Source organism: Aedes albopictus, chromosome 3 (assembly GCF_035046485.1).
Source record: "Aedes albopictus strain Foshan chromosome 3, AalbF5, whole genome shotgun sequence".
In the NCBI taxonomy this organism is placed as follows: Eukaryota; Metazoa; Arthropoda; class Insecta; order Diptera; family Culicidae; genus Aedes; species Aedes albopictus.
This window is the reverse complement of record NC_085138.1, coordinates 422,483,405-422,503,133: the sequence shown is the minus strand read 5'-3', so window position 1 is coordinate 422,503,133 and position 19,729 is coordinate 422,483,405. Positions and strand designations below refer to the sequence as shown.

Genomic DNA, 19,729 nt, shown 5'->3' with positions numbered 1-19,729 from the left:
ACGTTATTGTTGGAGAAGTGTTCGTAGAACACAACATTCAAATTGATTATTTGGAATTTGATTGTCGCTAAGATGCAAAAGCGAAGACATATCTCCCGAAGCTATTTAGTACATCGTTGAATATTTAATGACTCTAATTGGAGCTGCCAGACAGAATTGATTTGTACGTGTGCAGTGTATGGCTACACTGGGTAGGTACATTTTTGTCGCTTTTTATCTCCGTCGCCGCCGGCAGACAGAGACAGTCCAAAACTAGTTGCCAGGACGATCCATCTGTGCTGCTGGTTGGCTGGAATCCAATTTGAATGTTTGCTAATTGGAAGAGATGGAAGTTTTTTTTTCTAGAATGGATGATTTAATAATTGAAACGATTCCAGGTATCGGATATGCTTACATATGTGGATTACTTACGAAAGTGGGATGCAGATTCTACGAATCGCTAGAATCAAATCAACTGGTGGTTGATATATAAACGATGTGGGTCGACTCGATACTCGTCTTTGCTTCGGCAAGACATATACTAAAATTGGAACGATACAGAGAAGATTAGCATGGCCCCTGCGCAAGGATGACACGCAAAATCGTGAAGCGTTCCACATTTTTTTGTATTCAAAATGCTGTATTTGTAGGTTTGGTTGAACTTATTTTAACTGTATTGATACACGATTAGTTAATACCCTTTCGATTTAACATATTTCTTTTTCTTGTTTATTTTCAGGTATTGCATCGTTGTCACACTAATCACTACTCCTAAACACACCTCAGTGTTTAGCACTTGGTATGTTTTCTATCATATTTAAATTGTGTTAAAATGTCGGATTTTTTTTTCATAAGGGGCCGTTTATAAACCACGTAGTCCAAATTTTGGTCACCTGTAACCTCCCTTCTCTTCGCTAGACTTTTGTTCTTACAAAAATTTAAAAAATCAGTTTGGTAGTTAACTCTCACTCTTATTTGAACGAAGTAATAGTGAAATGTAACTAAAACACAAAATAATCATAAGAATAATTAAATATTGAAAACAATGTCAATTTCTTGATTTTGCTTTGGCTGACCAAGCCATGTGGGAACAGTGTAATTGAAAACAATATTTATTTATTTATAAAAACAAGAAAAAAGGTTTGACACGAAATAAAGACTATTTACACCTTTTCCCCAAAGATCACTGCTTAACGCAACATCGGAAAGATTAAAAAAAACTGTTCTGAAAGGGTAGAGATCGCCTGCCGGAAACAGACATATCAAGCAAAATCACCCGTACCGCAGAACAGCTAGTATACCAACGTCGTCAATACGATATGACACAAAGGACCCTTTCAGGAATTTATCTTTCAAAATGCCTTCTTTTGTTTAGCTCACGGTGATAAAGTAAAGCAAACTTTTTTCAACTAGTTTATTAAGCACTTATGTTCTACAAAGTTTTCAGAAGCATCAGAGTCCCTTCTTTGACCGTATCGAAGTTTTCCCCTTATTCCTTCCATTTCCTTCATCATCTAGAAAACCGTCACACTGCATTTCCTGTGTGCGGCAAAGTTGGATCAACCATGCCGTCACGAGACCACCACGACCTCCACGGTATAACAGGTGTGTGTTCATCTTGCTTGAAGAATGTCTGTTTACCCTCTTCTTCGGTGTCGTTCATGATTTGAACACAGTTTGTTACAGACAGCCGCACGCACAGACCGTAGACATTCCATGTTCCAGTCCAGGTGCTGGTGTGGCCGACCACACCGAATGGATGGATGGATCCTAATCGAAAGCAATGAATTTTTAAACATTTCGCATTTATGGGAAGTGGGAAGACTCCTTTTGAAGATTCGTCGTTTTTAGAGATGGAATGCATAACGGGAGACAGAAATTGAGTGAGGTTTTGGAATTGAATATTGTTTGTTTGGTGAAAACTTGTTTAACTGTTTTGTTTCTCTTCAGTTAGGATGGGATGGAAATACGACAAGCATTCCAATAATTTAGTTTCAAATTGAAGTTACATAAATATTGTTTTCTTTTTTTATTGACTGCTTTTAAAAAAGATTAAGGATGACAGTTGGGCCGAAGTTCATTTTTCATTGAAATAATAATCATCCAATCATCCACTCGCCCCTATTGCAAGTATTGGGGTGACATTTAATCATATGCTACGTATTGGTATATGTTGGTGGCGCCAGTTTCACCCTTTTTTCTCGAAATAGCAACCTGCGAGACATAAAAGAGGTCTAGCGTTTCCCATTATGTGCACATTTTCCATGTTGCCATCCCACCGTATGTATTCAGTTTTCGTATGAAATATCCGTCGTAGAAGACTATGTAGACAGCTAGACTGTTTCATGTTTACGCCTCGATATCAGGCAGCGTATAGCGTGTTATAGTAGCATCCATAGTGGGCGAATGTATTACCCATTAAAGATATTGCATCACCTTAAAAAGTTCAAATAAACAAGCCAGAAATGTTCAAATACAAAGTAATTAATACAATAATGTCGCTTTTTTCTCAAAAAGGGCAACTAACACTTTTTTTTTGGGAATTTTGATTAAAAAAAATCTTCCTGGAAACTTACCAGGTTTTTTTATAGACATATCTGCATTTCTTGTTTCAGAAACTCGTATACGAAAAATTGCATGGGCTCTCCTAAACACTAATCTAGGATTTGTGCCCAGACATATAAATATAATTATTACAAAAAAACATTTACATTTATATTTTTTTCTAGTTCATTTATTTGAGGCTCAATCGCTTTTTACGCTTTACGGAGCCGTGTATCATTTTTATATGTTATTTACAAATATCTTCAAACTTAACTTGGTTAGTAGGAGACGGGGCCAGGATACTCGTGCCACCTCGATGTTAGTAGGTCAGATATGCTTTCAGCGATGGACATGGTGACGTAATGACGTATTCATAGTCTTTATAGCGATTCAGTACCAGTTTGCAGCAGGCTTTGCATCTGCCGAATTTCCAGGTGCAACACAAAAAAGACAAAAACAGAAGAAAAAAAACTTGGAAATGGTCGATGTTGTCATAACCGGAATCGCAATTTTTAGAAACATTGATAAATGCGAGGTTAATCCTGTGTAATTGAGTGGTTAACGAGTAATGGTTACACGTGGACATAAATCTTGACTTCTTGTAAATAAAATCTCGGCTTACATCCAAACCATGCCACCACGCTTGCAAGGAACCATTAGAAATAATGAAATGTAACCAGTTGGCCATCTCGCCAATCATTGCGCCAAGTTAGAAGAGAACTCTGGCGGGCAAAATGGAAAAACTCATCGTGTGAAATTCTTCTATCATAGATCTCACCTTTCTTTGCGCCGACCTGTGCGACAGAGTCCACCTTCTCATTGCCATAAATTGAGTAATGTGAGGGAATCCATACACAGGTATGATTTTAGCAAGAATTCCTCTAAAGATTCCTTCATGTTCATGTTCTTTCAGAAATTCCTCCACGAGTTTTCCTTGGGTCATCTTCGGGCACTTCAAAAATAATTCTATAGCCTTATCTTAAAACTAGTTCCCAGGTTTCATCGGAAATGCATTCAGAAATTTTTTCGAGGATTCTTTCAGAGACTCTTTAGAAAATTCCTTCATTCCTCCCTTAATATAATGCTACAGAAATTAATGCAAATATTCCTTCATTTATTTCTTCAATTATTTCTGGAAAAAATCCTTCACGAAAATTATCAGAATCTCCTAGTGGAGTTTTTTCCGTTTATTTTTTCAGTAATTCATCCAGAGGTTTCTTTAAAATATGCTGCTCCAGGAGATTTTTTAACGCAAACTCTAAGATTTATTTAGATATTCTTTCTTGTTTTATTTTGTACGAGGTTCTTTTAGGTAAAACTTCATATATTCAGCGAGTCTCTTAGGCATTTATTCAGAAATTTCTTGAAAGCAAGTATTCTGGAAGCTCCTGGAGGTTTCTTCAAAAATTTCTCCAGGGAGGCCTAGAGTTTATTTCTTAAGGCGAAACTGGAAGCATTTTCTCAATTTTTCGGTTTTTGATTTTTTATTAAATAACGAAGCAATATTTTCAAAATCGGTTTTCGTGCACATGTAGAGTATGGATCAAGGTATCTTCTGAATTTTTTTGAGGTGGAAAACGTTTTCCATTTTTGCGGAAACCTTTTTTTCGTGGAATTTTGTTCAAAAATGGATTCTGCAAAATTGAAAAACATTTTCCACTACAGAAAAAAATCAGAAGACACCTTGATCCATACTCTACATGTGCACGAAAACCGATTTTGAAAATATTGCTTCGTTATTTAATAAAAAATCAAAAACAAAAAAGTGAGGAAATGCTTCCAGTTTCGCCTTAAGTGATTCTTCCAGCAAACTTTCCGGAGATGCTTCAGGATTTTTTTTTCAAGAAATTCTTCAATGATTATCTGCAGAATGTTTTCCAGTTCTCCCAAATATTTTTTTCATAGTTGACTTCAAAAAATCATTTTTTTTATCATACTTTTAAGAATTTCTCCTTATTTATTTATATCTGCACGGTTTTCTTCAGAAATTTCTAATTTATTTTTTGTGTATTAATTCCTTCCTAAATTGGAAATTCTTTGAATAATTATTAGGGGCTAAATCTTTTTTTTTTAAATAATGCTCACGATTTCTCTGAATTACTTTGATTTTCACAGACCCTATTTTCCGCATTTGTGGGACGTATCTGAATGGGTTCGTGCAAAAAAAGATAAGATACTTAAAATTGCTCCGGATTGCACAGTGTCTTGCCCCTGGAAGAAAGTCTCCAGATTTTCCTACAGAAAATCCTCCAGGCATCTTTAAGAACTTTTTTGCATGATTTCTTCAAGAATTCCACCAGTACCTATGTCTGCATTTCCGCAGACAATTTTTTGAGTGTCGAAAGTTTCTCATAATTTTTTTTTCTAGAAATTAAGTTGGTATTTTGAGGAATTTCTTCAGGCTTCTTCCAGACATTTATACAGGAATTCCACCAGAGATAATTCAGCAATTGCTTCAGGATTTTTTTTCCAAATCGCTCCAGAATGTTTTTAAAAACTTCTTCTAGCAATCTTCAAAGGTATCATTCTTTCTTTACAAATTACTTAAGAGTTTTTTCAACAATGTGTTCCAGTTTTTTTCTGTGTCATCATCAATTTCTACAGTAATCTTTTCTTTTAATTTTTATTTACGTGTATTTTAACGTTTGCTAATTCTAAAGTCTTCTACAATAATCTCTAAAGGAACTCCAGGAAATATTACTGAAGATGCTGCTGGAGAAATTTCTAAAAAAAATCATGAACTTATTTCTGCGAGAATCTCTGTAGGAATGAATACCCATAGCAATTCTTGGAGAAACCTTTGAAAGAATTTCTGAAGGAATCATTGTAGGAATTTCAAAGAAATTTTTGGAGGGACTTTTTGAAAATTCCATGGAAGTGCTTTTGCAGAAATCCCTTGCTGAAACTCCTGATAATAAATTTAAAAACCCCGAAGAAGTCTATTTAGTCATAATTTTGAAGGGATCTCTGACGGAATTTCCGGAGAAATGCCCAGTATACTGAAGAATTTATAGGATCCCTGAAGAAGTCTCGGAAAGAAGTCTATGATTAATCTCTCAATGAAAATCTGATGAAATATAACGGAAATTGTTGTAGCAGGAATTCCTGAAGAACTTCTGGAGAAATACCTGGAGAAACTGCTGGTGGTATTCCTAGAAACGTTTAAATGGGGTTTTTCTTAGGCAAACTCCTGGAAAATCTTTTCACGAAATTCTTAAAGGATTCTCTGAGAGTATTCGTGGAGCAATCTTTCGACGTGTTTCTGAAGGAATTCCTGTGGTAATACCTGAACAAACGCCTTGCTAGGCTTCTGTAAAGATCCGTGGATGAAAACTCTTGAAATATTTCTAAATAAATTCCTGTATAAATGCATAGGGACCCGGGTAGAGGCTAATTCTTGGATTCATCTTTGGAGTAAATGCTGGTGAAATTTCTGGCGAAATTCATAAAGGTAATCGGGAAAGAATCTCTGTGTGAACTTCTGCAGGAATTTCTGTGGGAATCTTTGTAGAAATTACCGAAAAATTTTCTAAAAAGACTGCTTTTCCTAGAAAGAATTTATAAAGTAATCCCTGGCGGAGTATAAATCTACCTAGAAGTATTATTGAAGGAATTTGTGGAGAAACTCTTGTGGGAATATCTGATAGAAACCCTGGAAAACTTTTCTATGGAATCTTTGGAAGAATTTTAGAGGAAACCGCTTGTGGAGTTACTGAAAGAATCTAGATGTAGATTTTAAGACTGGTAGTCTTAAGTCTGGAGTATTTTCTGAAGGAAACCATGAAACTATTCTGGAAGAAATTGACGGAAGCTTGATTTCCCAATTCTTGGAGCACATGTATGTAGGTTTCTCACAAAGTATTTTAGTCTTTGGAAGATTTTTTTAAGAAATTTCTTGAGAAATTCTGATTTTTTGCAGCAATATCTGAATGCATTTCTGAATGAATCCGTGGACGATTTAGTGAAAAAAATCTCGTACGACTTTTCAAGGAACCTATGGAATTTATGAAGAAACCCTTGAAAGCTTTTCTTGAGGAATTCTCAGGGAAATTTGTAATGGATGCGCTTGAGAAAATTCTGAAAATTCTGCTTTTGGAAATTCTTGAAAAATGTTTGAAGCTTTGCATCCAGATGTTCAAAAAATGTCCATTGAGCAGTTTTGGATGGAATCCAAGGAGGGTTTTATAAAGGAGTACTTGCGTTCATTTCTTGGGTAATCTCTTGAAAATATTGCAGGAAATCATATGGGAAAATATGAATTTTCTCAAGGAATTCCAGGAAGAATTTTTTAATAAATTCTCAGAAAATTCGCCGAATTCGTTCCAGGCAAAATTTCTTCAAAATTTCCTGAAGGAATTTCCGGAGGAATCGCTGGAGAAATTTCTGATAAAAATACCTAAAGGATTTTTTTACGGGAATCCATAAAACCATTTCTGAAATAATCCATGCAAGGTCTTCATGAATATTGTTTTGAAAATTTCGCGCGGAAAGATAAGAAAAATCGTAGAGGTGATGTGGAGCGGACCTGGTGTGGAGCGGATCTTGTATGATATTTCTACCAGTGCAAATGATCTGCAGGCATATTGGAAGTGGTTGCTGCCAGCTCAGCAACATAAACAGAACAAAATTCTTGATGTTTTCGGAAGGCGGTTGAATTTTCGTTGAACACACCGAAACCAATAGATTCATTAATGCGAGACCCATCAGTGAAGAATCTCTTACGGGAATTGAAGTTTTGATACTTTTCGTTAAAGATGCAAGAAATAGATGTAGGGTGACAATGGGTATTATCGGCAGGTTTGTTCTCTTCGTCATGGGGGGTTTTTGTCAGTCAAATTGCCTGAAACTTGACAATATAATTCAGCTTTAAAACCCCCAAAGATGAAGAGAACAAAACGGCCGAGAATAGATAATTTCCCATATACCGAAGTTGATCTCGTATTCCCTGAACAGCTACAGTTTCATGGAGAGATCGTATTTAACAAAGGAATTGGTATTGGTGAAGTGTACACGAGGAGGATTCTGGGAGGCTTTTGTCAGAGGACATATAGAAAAGATAGATTCTCATGAAATTTATGTGAGTGTTCAGTTTTAACATTTCTTCGAAGTTTTCAATGACAAATGTGTTGCTCACTCCGCATTTGATTCAAAGATTCCACTGGAGTTCTTCTGTTCTAGTTTAGTGCTACTCATAAGGGGCTGTTCATAAACCACGTAGACATTTTGGAGTGGAGGGGGGTGGTCTGCCCAAAGTCTACGCTCCATACAAATTTCAAAATTTTTGTATGGACAAAAGTCTACGAGGGGGAGGGGGGTTTGAGATGGCCTAATTTTGGTCTACGTAGTTCATGAACAGCCCCTAACGTGCGTAGGTGTTTTAGTTTCTTATGTTTCTCATCCACGTCCCTCAACGCGGAAACTGTTTATTCCCATCAACATCTGATGATAGGAACGACATTGTTACTGTTATGGTTTATTCCACAAAACGGCATTCAGATGTTCATCAAAGTGTAGTTTCCACCATTCAACTGCCACACGCCCGTCCGCATCCCAACCTTGACCCTCAATATTTTGATTTGCTGTTTCGGGCTTTCGTATAGCTTCTCGAGTTCAAATATTTTCTCTTCTATTCGTTTTATTTTCTCTTTGACGTCCAACGGATACATACTACAAACAGATGACAGCCAGTCATAAAACTGACAAAACTAATAAAACAAATTGTCCAATGTAAACATGCAAAAACTGTCGTAATATTCATCCGTCAATGACACACATCTGGCGCGAGATTCGACGATATAGCATAGTTCTTCGATGATTAAATCGCGCGAACTTCGTTTTTACTTGTCTCGTCGTACATCAAAGTTTTTCAATTGGTTCCGAAGTTGGTGTGCATAGAGAGATCGAACTTTTCAGGGACGTGAGAGCCATAATCTGCATGGCACGAACAGCAGCAATGAATTGGTAATCCATATAAGTATGTATAGCTTTTCGTTTGATTAACCTCCACCTATAGAATACACCGGCTCTTGTCCATAGACATCGGATATGTTTTATCGATACACGTGCTCCAGCCGTCCGAAACAGCGCATTTCAATGGAAAACAAATAGCTACCTGTTGGTTATTCTGAGTTTGTGTGAGGAAAAATTAGGGATCCGAAAATTATAACACGTGTTTCGATCGAAATTGCGACTGCATGTTTTGCAACTAGTACCTACTACAGTCTATCAGTAACAGGTTATGGGTAAACCGATACGACCAGAAGCACGAAGCGAAAATGTTTTAGCGGAAAAGCTATGATGACCCACCTTTCGGTAAACCTTTCACATCGTCCCAACATCATCCCAACCGTCGTGTCATATTTTGGGTGTGGAAATGTGGATGAAACCGATTTTGCACCACATCATCACGACGGAACAACATGGTGTTGTTGGTCTTGGTTTGTATCTAACTGGTGGTGGCCAGGCCAGGCGACCAGAAGAAAATTTGGTCGTCAACCTTGGAATACACATTTTTCGAGCTGACCTCCATTGTAGGCCGAAAGGAAGCCAAGTAAATTTAGCCGGAACATCATCGTCGAAACGTGCAGCGCAGGGTGTGGCGTATATTCGTTTGCTTTGGCTCGGTGTGATGTTTGTATACATATATGCTGAGATTGGTTGACGAGAGGGGTACACGCTGACGGCATGTGCCGCAATAAAGAAAGCAGTTAAAAGTGCCACCGCCCTTGGACGTGTTGTTGTTTATAAAAAAATGATGCGGCTACACCAGTAGTGACAGCGCCATCAGTAGCGTAATATTATGAGTGAAATGGATATGTTTCTTCATATTACGTGTCCTTTTGATTATTGTGGCCACTGTCCAGCCTGATGGTAATGCCATAGAAGTTGATACAAGATTCTACATTTAGAAACTGTCTCAATAAAATAGTGTTTATAAAAGCTTCTTAATAATAATGTTGATTGTTTATTCAACTATCTGCCAAAATTATTACTTCACAACATAAGGAGCAAAGTAATGAAACACGTCACAATTACGTATTCACTGAACAATAAAAACGATTAACAACTATCAAAAAAATGTGGAACGCTTCACGATTTTGCGTGTCATCCTTGCGCAGGGGCCATGCTAATCTTCTCTGTATCGTTCCAATTTTAGTATATGTCTTGCCGAAGCAAAGACATTTCATTGCCGTCGCTTCCACTCTTATATATTCTTCTGCGACGACTACGGTTCTAGCGATGGATAGACGATGAAACTATATAAACGTTTTCATTCGTTCGCACCCCGAACGGCTTGATGCGAGACATATAGGTACCAATACAAAATAAAAACATTGAATTCGTTGTCTACCTCGAAGAAGTCAATCGTCTCTACTGATTTCTGATATGTATACCTATAGAGCTTCACACTTATCAACCGACAATCTTCAATTATAGTATACTGTTCGTGCTACTCTGAAGGATGACTCATCGAACATCTAACACCATTCCTATAACGGACACTTAAATATTCAATTTGTTCTAGCTCCGTATGGTCGAGTCGAACTCGACACAACTTTGAGCTAAGACCACACTCGAGCTGAGCAGTTGACTGTTTTCCCGCAGTCAAGCGAAGAATAATTAGAGTCTTTTGGATGGAATGTCAACTTTTTACTCCTCTCTATGCCTTTACTTTGTGACTCTGCATATTCGATCCGCAGTCGTCTGTCTGCTGCATGCATTGTAAATAGCTCGCAAGCAGTATAGTGAAATGCAAATGACGAGTCCAATTCCATCAGACTAGACGAGTGAGTGTGGTATGTTTTAATTTACGGGATTTTCAACCCGTTGACGTCGTCGTCGTCGCCACTGGCGCATAATTTATGTCAACAGCAACGGGAGGGAGAAAGAAATTACCGAGCCACAGTGCCACCCAAAGGCAGGGATTATAATCGTTTCGTTTGTGATGACAGCGTAGTTGGGGATGATCGACACCGAAGTCATACGAATGGCATTTCACGCACAATTATGTCAAACTACTGTGCGTATCAGTGCTTTATTGGATGAAACATGTATTAATAACTTCTGGAAACAATGGAGACATGATGTTTTTATCGTACGCATACGCACTTGTCTAAACAGTGGCAGATGACGACATACAAAAGTTATGACAAGCGTTGCATAGCTAACCTTTGGGAACGTTCAAAAATTACGTCCAATATTTGGGCGAGGGGGGGGGTCTTCTAGAAAAGTGTGACAGTTCGTGTATTGAGTATAGGAAAATTGCGTGATAGAAGGGGGGGGGGTCTAGAAATCCCGAAAAACGATGGACGTAGTATTTGAATCTTCCTTTTTGGGGCCGGAGGATTTATATATAGTCCCAAAAGAAAAATGGCCGCATAAAACCACACACTTAATAAAAGTCAATTCTGTCTTAGGCAAAGTTTTTGAAAACCTACTCCTCAATTGAGGAAAAATATGAGTTTACTCATTGAGTAATTGGGTTTCAGCATGACCATGATGGGGATGACGAGTTCAATTCCTGATCGATCCAGGAACATTTCGTAAAGGAAGTTTCCTTGAATTCCTTGCAAGCAGGCTTTGTCACAGTAAGGAAGTTACGCCAAGAAGAAGAAAAAGAAGATGATGAGTACTTCGGTTTGAGATATCATTGACATTCTAGAACATCCTGAACACCGAGAAGTTTAGAAAACAAAACAAAAAAAAAACGATTACCAGTGGCGTGAGGTGTTCCTTGACTGTTCTGAAATAGAGTCCTTCAAATATACAGGAGGGAAACTCTCGCTGAGACCGTCCCACTATTTACACCATGTCTTCAAAAATGTTTAAGGTGGCGATTTTCTGAAAGTCCTCCCCAAAAAAGTAAGGAAAATGCATTTGGTTAATCAAATTGATGGCCCCCCGTTAGTTAGAGCCACAAGCATTTTGGTGAACCCCTCGATTTTGGTCAATTGTTGGCTCATTTAAACCGTTATAACTCGAAAGTTTCGCCAGAAACCACTTAAAAACTATAGGTTGTTGGAAAGAGAAAATATAGAGGTACTCTTTGCAGTTATAAAAAGTTTGATCGGTCATATTGATTTCGGCCGCCATCTTGAATTTATCTACCAAAACATTTGTTTCGCCATGTTGGCAACCACCGATTTTCAAATTTCTTGCGTCAATCGAAAGCTGGGACATTTTTACACAACATGTCGAAAATTTAGAGATGTATCTTTTTCCTATCAAAAGTTATCTGCACTTTTGTAAATCATGACACGTTTTCTCCATACATTTCCATGCACATCGGCAATGACACGCAACAGCATCAAAGTTGGCGCCTGCTTGTATACACAAACGCACCTGCAGCAAAGTTAGGGCAAATCGGAAGATTTCTCAGTTTTTAACTGTTTCTCAATGATGCGAGCATTGCTTTTTAAACTTTTTTGATGTTTTGAAAAGCTGAAACTTTCAACTTTTCATTAGTGGATTCAGATTTAGAATAAATTTTCGTAAACACTGTGAAATAACGCTGCATTTATGTAAACAATCGGCACCTGGCCCAGTGCGCAAAAGTGGCATGATTCACAAAAGTGCATTGATATGTTGTGTAAAAATGTCTCCGCTTTCGATTGACGCAAAAATTTTGAAAATCGGTGGTTGCCAACATGGTGAAAAAACAGTTTTGGTATAAAAATCCAAGATGGCGTCCAAAATCAATATGGCCGACCCAACTTTTTATAACTGTTAATAGTAGCCCTATCTTCTCTCTTTTCAACAACCTATAGTTTTTAGGTGGTTTCTGGCGAAACTTTCGAGTTATAACGGTTTAAATGAACCAACAATTGACAAAAATCGAGGGGTCCGCCAAAATGCTTGTGGCTCTAACTAACGGGGGTCCACCAATTTGATTAATCAAATGCATTTTCCTTACTTTTTTGGGGAGGACTTTCAGAAAATCGCCACCTTAAACATTTTTGAAGACATGGTGTAAATAGTGGGACGGTCTCAGCGAGAGTTACCCAGGAGTAATTTCATCCGTTTTGGCAACAAATTGTGATATTTCTTAACCTGCTTAATCCATCAATCCCAAGGAAACTCGGAATCATTGACATTATTAGGATAATGCGAGTCATCCAGACTAACTTGGAGTTAACAACGTCAGATCGATACTCGTAAAAGTAGCCATATCCGCTAAACAGAGTAACGTTGCATAATCAGCTAAGGTTACTAAGCCTGAAGACTCATTGATATTCTTATGTAAGGCCTGTATCCACAATAATCGGGACACAGAAATACAGCTGTAACTCTGCAATAGATACATTAAAATTGTTCAAATTTGGCCTAATAACATCTTAAGATGTGTTCATTTCACCTACAAAATTTCATGTGAATCTGTGCAGTACTTTTTTGTTGTAGCAATGAAAGAGTAGAATGTGCGCCATTGAATTTTGTACAGCCCCTAGTTTTGCTTGTCAGTGCTGTAACTTTTGAATTTGACAAAGGAAATGGCTGAAATTTTGAACAAAAACCTCTCAATCTACATTCATTGCATAAGCAAAATTTAAAAAAAAAAATCTATGCACTATCAAGAGTTTTATAGTCCAAACATGTATTGGGACTGAACGTGATTTTAGCCCCTCAGACAGCAATTATTCAGCACCCTTTATTGTTTCGATTGTACTATTTAAAGTATTATATCAATAATCATCAAATTTTGCAGGCATAATAAACACATAATTAACTATCTTCTGTGAAAATTTCATGAAAATTGGCAGATAAACTCAAAAGTTATGAATAGGCAAACATCGCACATGATAAACACAAAAAAAAAACACTAACACTCACCCTTATTAACACCAGTAGCTTTGAAACCAATTGATTAAAGTTGATGAAATTTTGCAAAAAAGTGTCTCTATAAGTATCTATCTTCTATATCTATCAATCTATATAAAAATGCAGTGGCATACGTGGGACCGCACATAACTTGCAAACGGAAGGTCCGATTTGGGTCGTCTTAGTTTTGTTCTGTTAGTTTTCACCCAAGGAAGGTTTATGGGGCACAAAACATGGAGACATTGAGATTTTTTGAAATTCGATTTGTCATGCATTTTGTGGACCGGGATTTGACTTGGAATGTCAAAAACGCAGTAGGCAAGACAAAGTTTGCCGGGTTCAGCTAGTCTATATATAAAAATGCAGTGGCATACGTGGGACCGCGCATAACTTGCGAACGGGTGGTCCGATTTGTGTCGTCTAAATTTTGTTCAGTTAGCTTTCACCCAAGGAAGGTTTATGAGACAAAAAACATGAAAAAATTAGAGTTTTTGAAAATCGATCTTCCATACATTTTGACCGGGGACATTGTCTTGGCGAGAAACTTGAAACGTCAAAATACGCAGTAGGCAAGACAAAGTTTGCCGGGTACAGCTAGTTATAAATAAAAACGAAATTTCATAATTATCATCACAAAACTTTGAACTGTAGTGTAAAATAATCATCTGTTATGCGAATGAAAATTGGTCATCATTGTACAAAATGCTTAAAACCACGTCTGTTTGTTTTTCATCCACAGTCAAAAATAATGCATCGATTTTTATGAAATTTGGCACATATAATGAATATAGACCAAAGTATTCTCAGTCAATTATTTGGCCAATTTTAACGATTCATTACAGAGCTACAGTCGTACTTCTGTGTTCCGATTATTGCGGATACAGGCTTTACATTTAAGGTTGTCCAAACTGTCTTGCAGTTAAGCCTATGACATCTACAGCTGTTACAGTAGCCACCCCAAATTATGATTTGTTGGCCTGAAACAAACATTATGTCATAAATTTTCGAAATCTCAAACAGTTTTCATTATCTTTGGAGTGAAAAGCTCTTTTTTGGAAAGGTTTTGAACAACTTTAACACCAAAAAGCAACAATTTGATTTGCGCTCGAAAACTTCAAAATGTACTCTTATCCCACTCGAACTTTTGTCCAACTTTACTCTAGCTATTTTCGCTATGATAATAAGAACTATTATCAAGGACCCCCTTGGATTTGTATGGATAAGTCATTTTGAAGGTCTTTTTGGATTTTCCAGAGCAATCAAACTGCTCCAAAGAGTAGAACTTCAAGTCTTCACTCGTATCAGTAGTCATATCCGCTTTACAGATTACCGTTGCAACGGACCTACTGGAAAATTGACTTATGCATACTTTTGGGATATTCGGGGTCGTCCAAACTGTCCTGGAGTTCGATCTTTGACATCTACAGTAGCAATGAACTGTAATCCAACTATATAACATGATTTTGATGGACTTATACGAACCATTTTAAAATTCTTTCGGGATATTCCAAACCAATAAAAGTACTCAAAAGAGCAGAATTTAGGATCTACACAGTTGTCATATCCGCAATATAATCTATCATTGCATATCGTTGCTGAGAATATTTGAAAACTGATCGATATTTTTGGAATATTCAGAGTCGTGAAAACTGTCCTGAAGTTAAGTCTTAAATATCTACAGCTGCTGCAGTAGTTAAATGCACTATAACCTGTATAAAGTCTCTTGGAATTGTACGAAATATTTCAAAATCCTTTGGGTATAATGCAGACCAATCAACCTATTCCTAAGATCAGTTCTTCAGACCTACACATGACACATGAGTGAATGCAATACATTTTGCAGAATTATATGACGGTAATATTGATTTCATTGCCTTCTAGTTCTGAACTTAAGAATAATTTCATGAAGTACCTGCATCTGAAAGAAAACCCGTAAATAATGTCCCTTGAGCTTCCCGGATATAATTTATTTACGACTGGTAATGTTGCGTAGCTTAAAATAGCAACAAAAAGTTGTGCGGCTGAAGACCCTATCGCCTGAATTACAGAACATTTAGGATAATCCTGAATATCTCCCAATGTAAATCTCCATTACCATGGAGATTATATTACCATGGAGATTACATTACCATAATGTCTTCTAACTGGCTGATGACGTAGCTCTCGTCGCTCAATGGCGCTCTGATATGCAGAGCAAGCTCGATGATCTTGTCGATCGCTCCTCAACGACAGGTCTTACCATCGTGAACAAGACCAAACCGTTAGATGTGAACACGGTAAACCCTTCCAGTTTTACGGGATAATAACATATGACTGAATTACAAAAGGCTGAAACTATAGAATCGTAACATAAGGCTGAAATCACAAAAAGGCTGGAAACAAAAAAAAAACACTGAAAGTACATAAACGCATGAAATGAGTTTGGGCTTAGTCAAGTATACCAAAATTACAAATCGTCTCTTTCTTGGCGTAACGCTTCAACTAGAACAATGCCCGCTTCTCAGATTAGAGTTCTAGAGATTAGAGTTAGAGTTCCACAGTTATTAACTGAGAGCTTTCTTTGCCAATGACCATGTTGCATTCTATGTGGCGGGGAAAGAGACATGCTGTATGCCCATCTAAGCCAATGAAATTTTTATCACGAAAAGTTCCTGGACTGACCGGGAATAGAACCGCTCACCCTCAGCATGGCCTTTCTGAATTCCTGCGCACTTACCACTTCAGCGTTATGGGATCATACAATCACACAAAATGTGACTGGTGTTATTTCAATCGGTAATGTTTACTTCTTTATACAAGGACTTTTCTTCCGAGTTGTGCTGATGTGGTGATTGTTGGCATTATAGTTGCAAACGATATCATCAGAAATTTTCTCTTCTTTTGAAGGTAGTCTATTCTTTAAAGAAATATTGCTGCCATGGATGATCAACAAAGCATACCATGAAGGATTCAGCTTAAAATTTGACGCGATGAAATTTTTTTCAATTTTTTTGTGTTACATCTTATACATAAGGCTTTCATATGCAGCTATGTTTGGGGTTTTATATTCACTACAAAAAATATGAAAAATGTGCGTATGTAGTTGACGATGTTTTAAAATTTACCATATTTTGCACATATAATCTGCCAAACGTTTTCCACCAATAAAATGGCATTAACTGAACGAAAAATCCATAGGACCTACTCTTCATATGTAGTTTAGTAGGTCCTGTATAAAAATATATCATTAAGAGAGTTTAAAAAAGTTGAAGACACTTGGCACTTTTATTGTTAAAAATATGATATATTTCCAAATCACACTCTGAAGATATACAGATTTTTCATATTTTTTGTAGCGAATATAAAAGCTTAAACGAAGCTGCTTATGAAAGCTTCAGGTATAAGCTGTAACACGAAAAAAAAGGAAAAAGTTTCATCAAGTACATATTAAGGTATAATTCTGTGGTATAATGTTTTAAAAATGTATTAAAAAGTTTTATAAGTTTTACTAAAAGTTGTATAAGTTTCAGAAAACTTATTCGATCTCGCTCAAAATTTTACCAATGGAGCTTTAATATATGGGTTATAATTGGTCAAAATTTTAGCATTTTTGATTGACGTATAAAAAAGTTATAATCGTTTAAATGTAAAATTATGTTGACCAAAAATTGCTGTACGGACAATTGTTTGATACACTGTAGAACGAAATGAGGAGCGGGCCCATCGATCTTTTTGACATGTTGTATTTTGAGCCACGCTACTTTTGATATTTTCAGCTTTTCGAGCTTCAGCCTTTTGTTATTTCAGCCTCTTGTGTTTCAGCCTTTTGTACATTATCCGTTGAAATGTATCCCTGTGCCTATAAACTTTGTCGAAGACCGTAAAACGATCTGGCCCTTGTAACAAAAGTTATAGCGTTCAGATCGTCTGATGGTGCTTATCATTTAAGGACAGACTTGTTAGACTCCTAAAATGGCCGCCACATTGGCTGACTTTGGCACCTACTCACGATTTAAAGGGCACAAATCTCTTTGTAAACAAAACCATTGCACCTGAGCTTCTCATTTTAAGTTTATTACGAGTGACCAAGAACAATATAATTAAATGCCTTGTTGTTTGAAGCTTCCTTCTTGAGATTTGTGCGTCTGAAGTTTCGATGCACTGTTGAAGCGGGATTTCAAGACGTTTGTTCTTAACATGTAAAGGAATAATATCTATAATAAATTCTTAAAGTGCTTTGTCCAAACGCTCATACACCATCACCATAGCTTGGGTCCCTTAACATTGCTTGATTCCGGGCAATGAGAAGCGGATTCATTGGCTAAGGTGGGCGGTAGCGAAGGCGATATTTACGAGCGTCAAATCGCCTTCAACGATTTTTTTTGCATTGGCCCGTCAGGAGACCTTGATCAGCTGGCAACACAAATGGAGAGATGGAGAGATGGGTAGATGGTTGCACTCCATCTTGCCACAGGTGTCGAAGAAGCCATGGTTCAAAGGGTTGGATTTAGGCCGCGATTTCATTTGTGTGATGTGTCGGCTGATGTCCAACCACTATTTGTTAAACGCACATTTCTTCCGTATTGGGCTCTCAGAAAGCAATCTCTGTGTTTGCGGCGAGGCTTACCAAGATATCGAACATGTCGTGTGGGGCTGCGATGAGCATCGTGAGGTCAGATCTGAGCTGCATGAAATTCTACGGGTTCGAGAAAAACAACACAAACCCGTTAGAGAAGTGTTGGCAGGCCTTCCCGAGCAGGAATGAATAACTGACACATAACTGGAGCATACCGAAGTGAGGTATCATACCATGCCAAGTTATTGGTCGGTTATCCAGGTATTGAAAATAACTTATTTTGGTACTTCATAGGTGTTGACACAATACCTCAAAGAGTTATTGGTTTGGTGTTGAGGACTGCTTGAGGTATTATTCAATTATGGAAAATTTTTTTTTTCTATGGAAAATCACCGATTACACAGCGTAACCAAAAATAACTTTTGATCTGTCTTAAGAGCAAACTTATGAGTCTCTGACAGTTTTTGGGCCGTTGAATCATCCGAATCCGGGCTCAGATTTGCTTCAGCACATCACAATTTTGAGCTATACCTCAATTTATAGGGCAAAATATGTGGTTTTGGACTTTTTTGACTGCAAGCCATTAATCATAGAAATATTTTTTTAAGCAATCAAAAGGTAAATTGGTCAATTCACATCTAAATTGAGTCGCAACATATTTTGTTTTACCAAATCGTATTTGATAGATTTAAGCGATTTCTGTTAGGTACGGTATTTCCCATACAAGTCTCCTTCCAAAAGTTGCATGCAAGTTTACATACTAACATAAAATGCTTAAATCTATCAAATTTGATTTGGTATAACGAAATATTTTGCATGAGTCGTTAATTTAGATGTTAATTGACCAATTTACCAAGGTATAGCTCAAAATTGTGACGTGCTGGAACAAATCTGAGCCCAGATTCGGATTCAGCGGCCCAAAATCTGTCAGAGACACATAAGTTTGCTCTTGAGACAAAAAAATGTTGCGCAGTGTTATTATTTAGGTATTGCCATACCTGATGTCATTATTCACGCGTTTAATGCACAGAATTACACCAGTTATTATTTTAGGTATTTTACCTCTTATGCAGGGCTGCTTATTACCTCATCTATGTTGTAGGTAGTCGGTTTTCCACACCTGAGTTAGTTATTCGTCGGCTATTTTCTCCTGCTTGGGTTGATTTGGATTACATGAATCCCGTATATCAGTTTTTGAAACGTGTTGATGTCAGAGTTTGATGTAATACGTCCCTGGTTTCGTTGTTCGCCATTTGGTTTTGCTGCCGTCCCTGTCTGTCGCCCCTTCCCGTTTGTCCTCTTCTTGTCATTGTCTACCCGAGCAGAAGAAAGTATCAAAAGCATAATAAAATGTGTTATTTTAACTTAATAACTGAATAACAGAACCAGTAATTTTTATGTTATTAGCATAACATATTATGTTATAAACTTGTCTGTCATAAGTGGCACAATAACAAATATCATAACAAAAAAATGTTCCTGGAAGACTAACTCAATAACATGTTTTGTTAGACCAATCACAACTTAATAACAGGTAATTTGTGAACTTGTTACTGTTGTGTTATTGTTCATCACATATTTGTACATTTTCTATAGTAGAGTAATAACTAAACTTGTTCTACAATAAAATATATTATTTAAATGTTATCTTGTGGATATATCCCAATAACTTGAACATAACAAAATAAAATTGCCCAACAAAATATGTTATTAAAAAGATATATTTTGATAGGTTAACAATAATAAATTATGATATAAAAACAGGTTATATGATTCTTTTGTTATCAATTTGCTATTCTCCTCTGCTCGGGTACCGATAAAGCCCTTTCTTTGTTG

At 37.0% G+C, this 19,729-nt stretch overlaps 1 protein-coding gene and 2 non-coding genes across 3 annotated transcripts in view; 2 read left to right on the top strand and 1 right to left on the bottom strand.

Annotated features, from left to right (window-relative positions):
* The window catches only part of LOC109410643 (protein 4.1 homolog), a gene marked incomplete at its 3' end in the record, with an annotated part of 157,893 nt that overhangs the window by 34,719 nt on the left and 103,445 nt on the right, over positions 1-19,729 (top strand).
* Positions 497-603, top strand: LOC115256134 (U6 spliceosomal RNA). Its single transcript, XR_003892496.1, has one exon. It is a non-coding gene; the product is annotated as a U6 spliceosomal RNA (small nuclear RNA).
* LOC115256135 (U6 spliceosomal RNA) lies at positions 9,597-9,703 on the bottom strand. Its single transcript, XR_003892497.1, has one exon. It is a non-coding gene; the product is annotated as a U6 spliceosomal RNA (small nuclear RNA).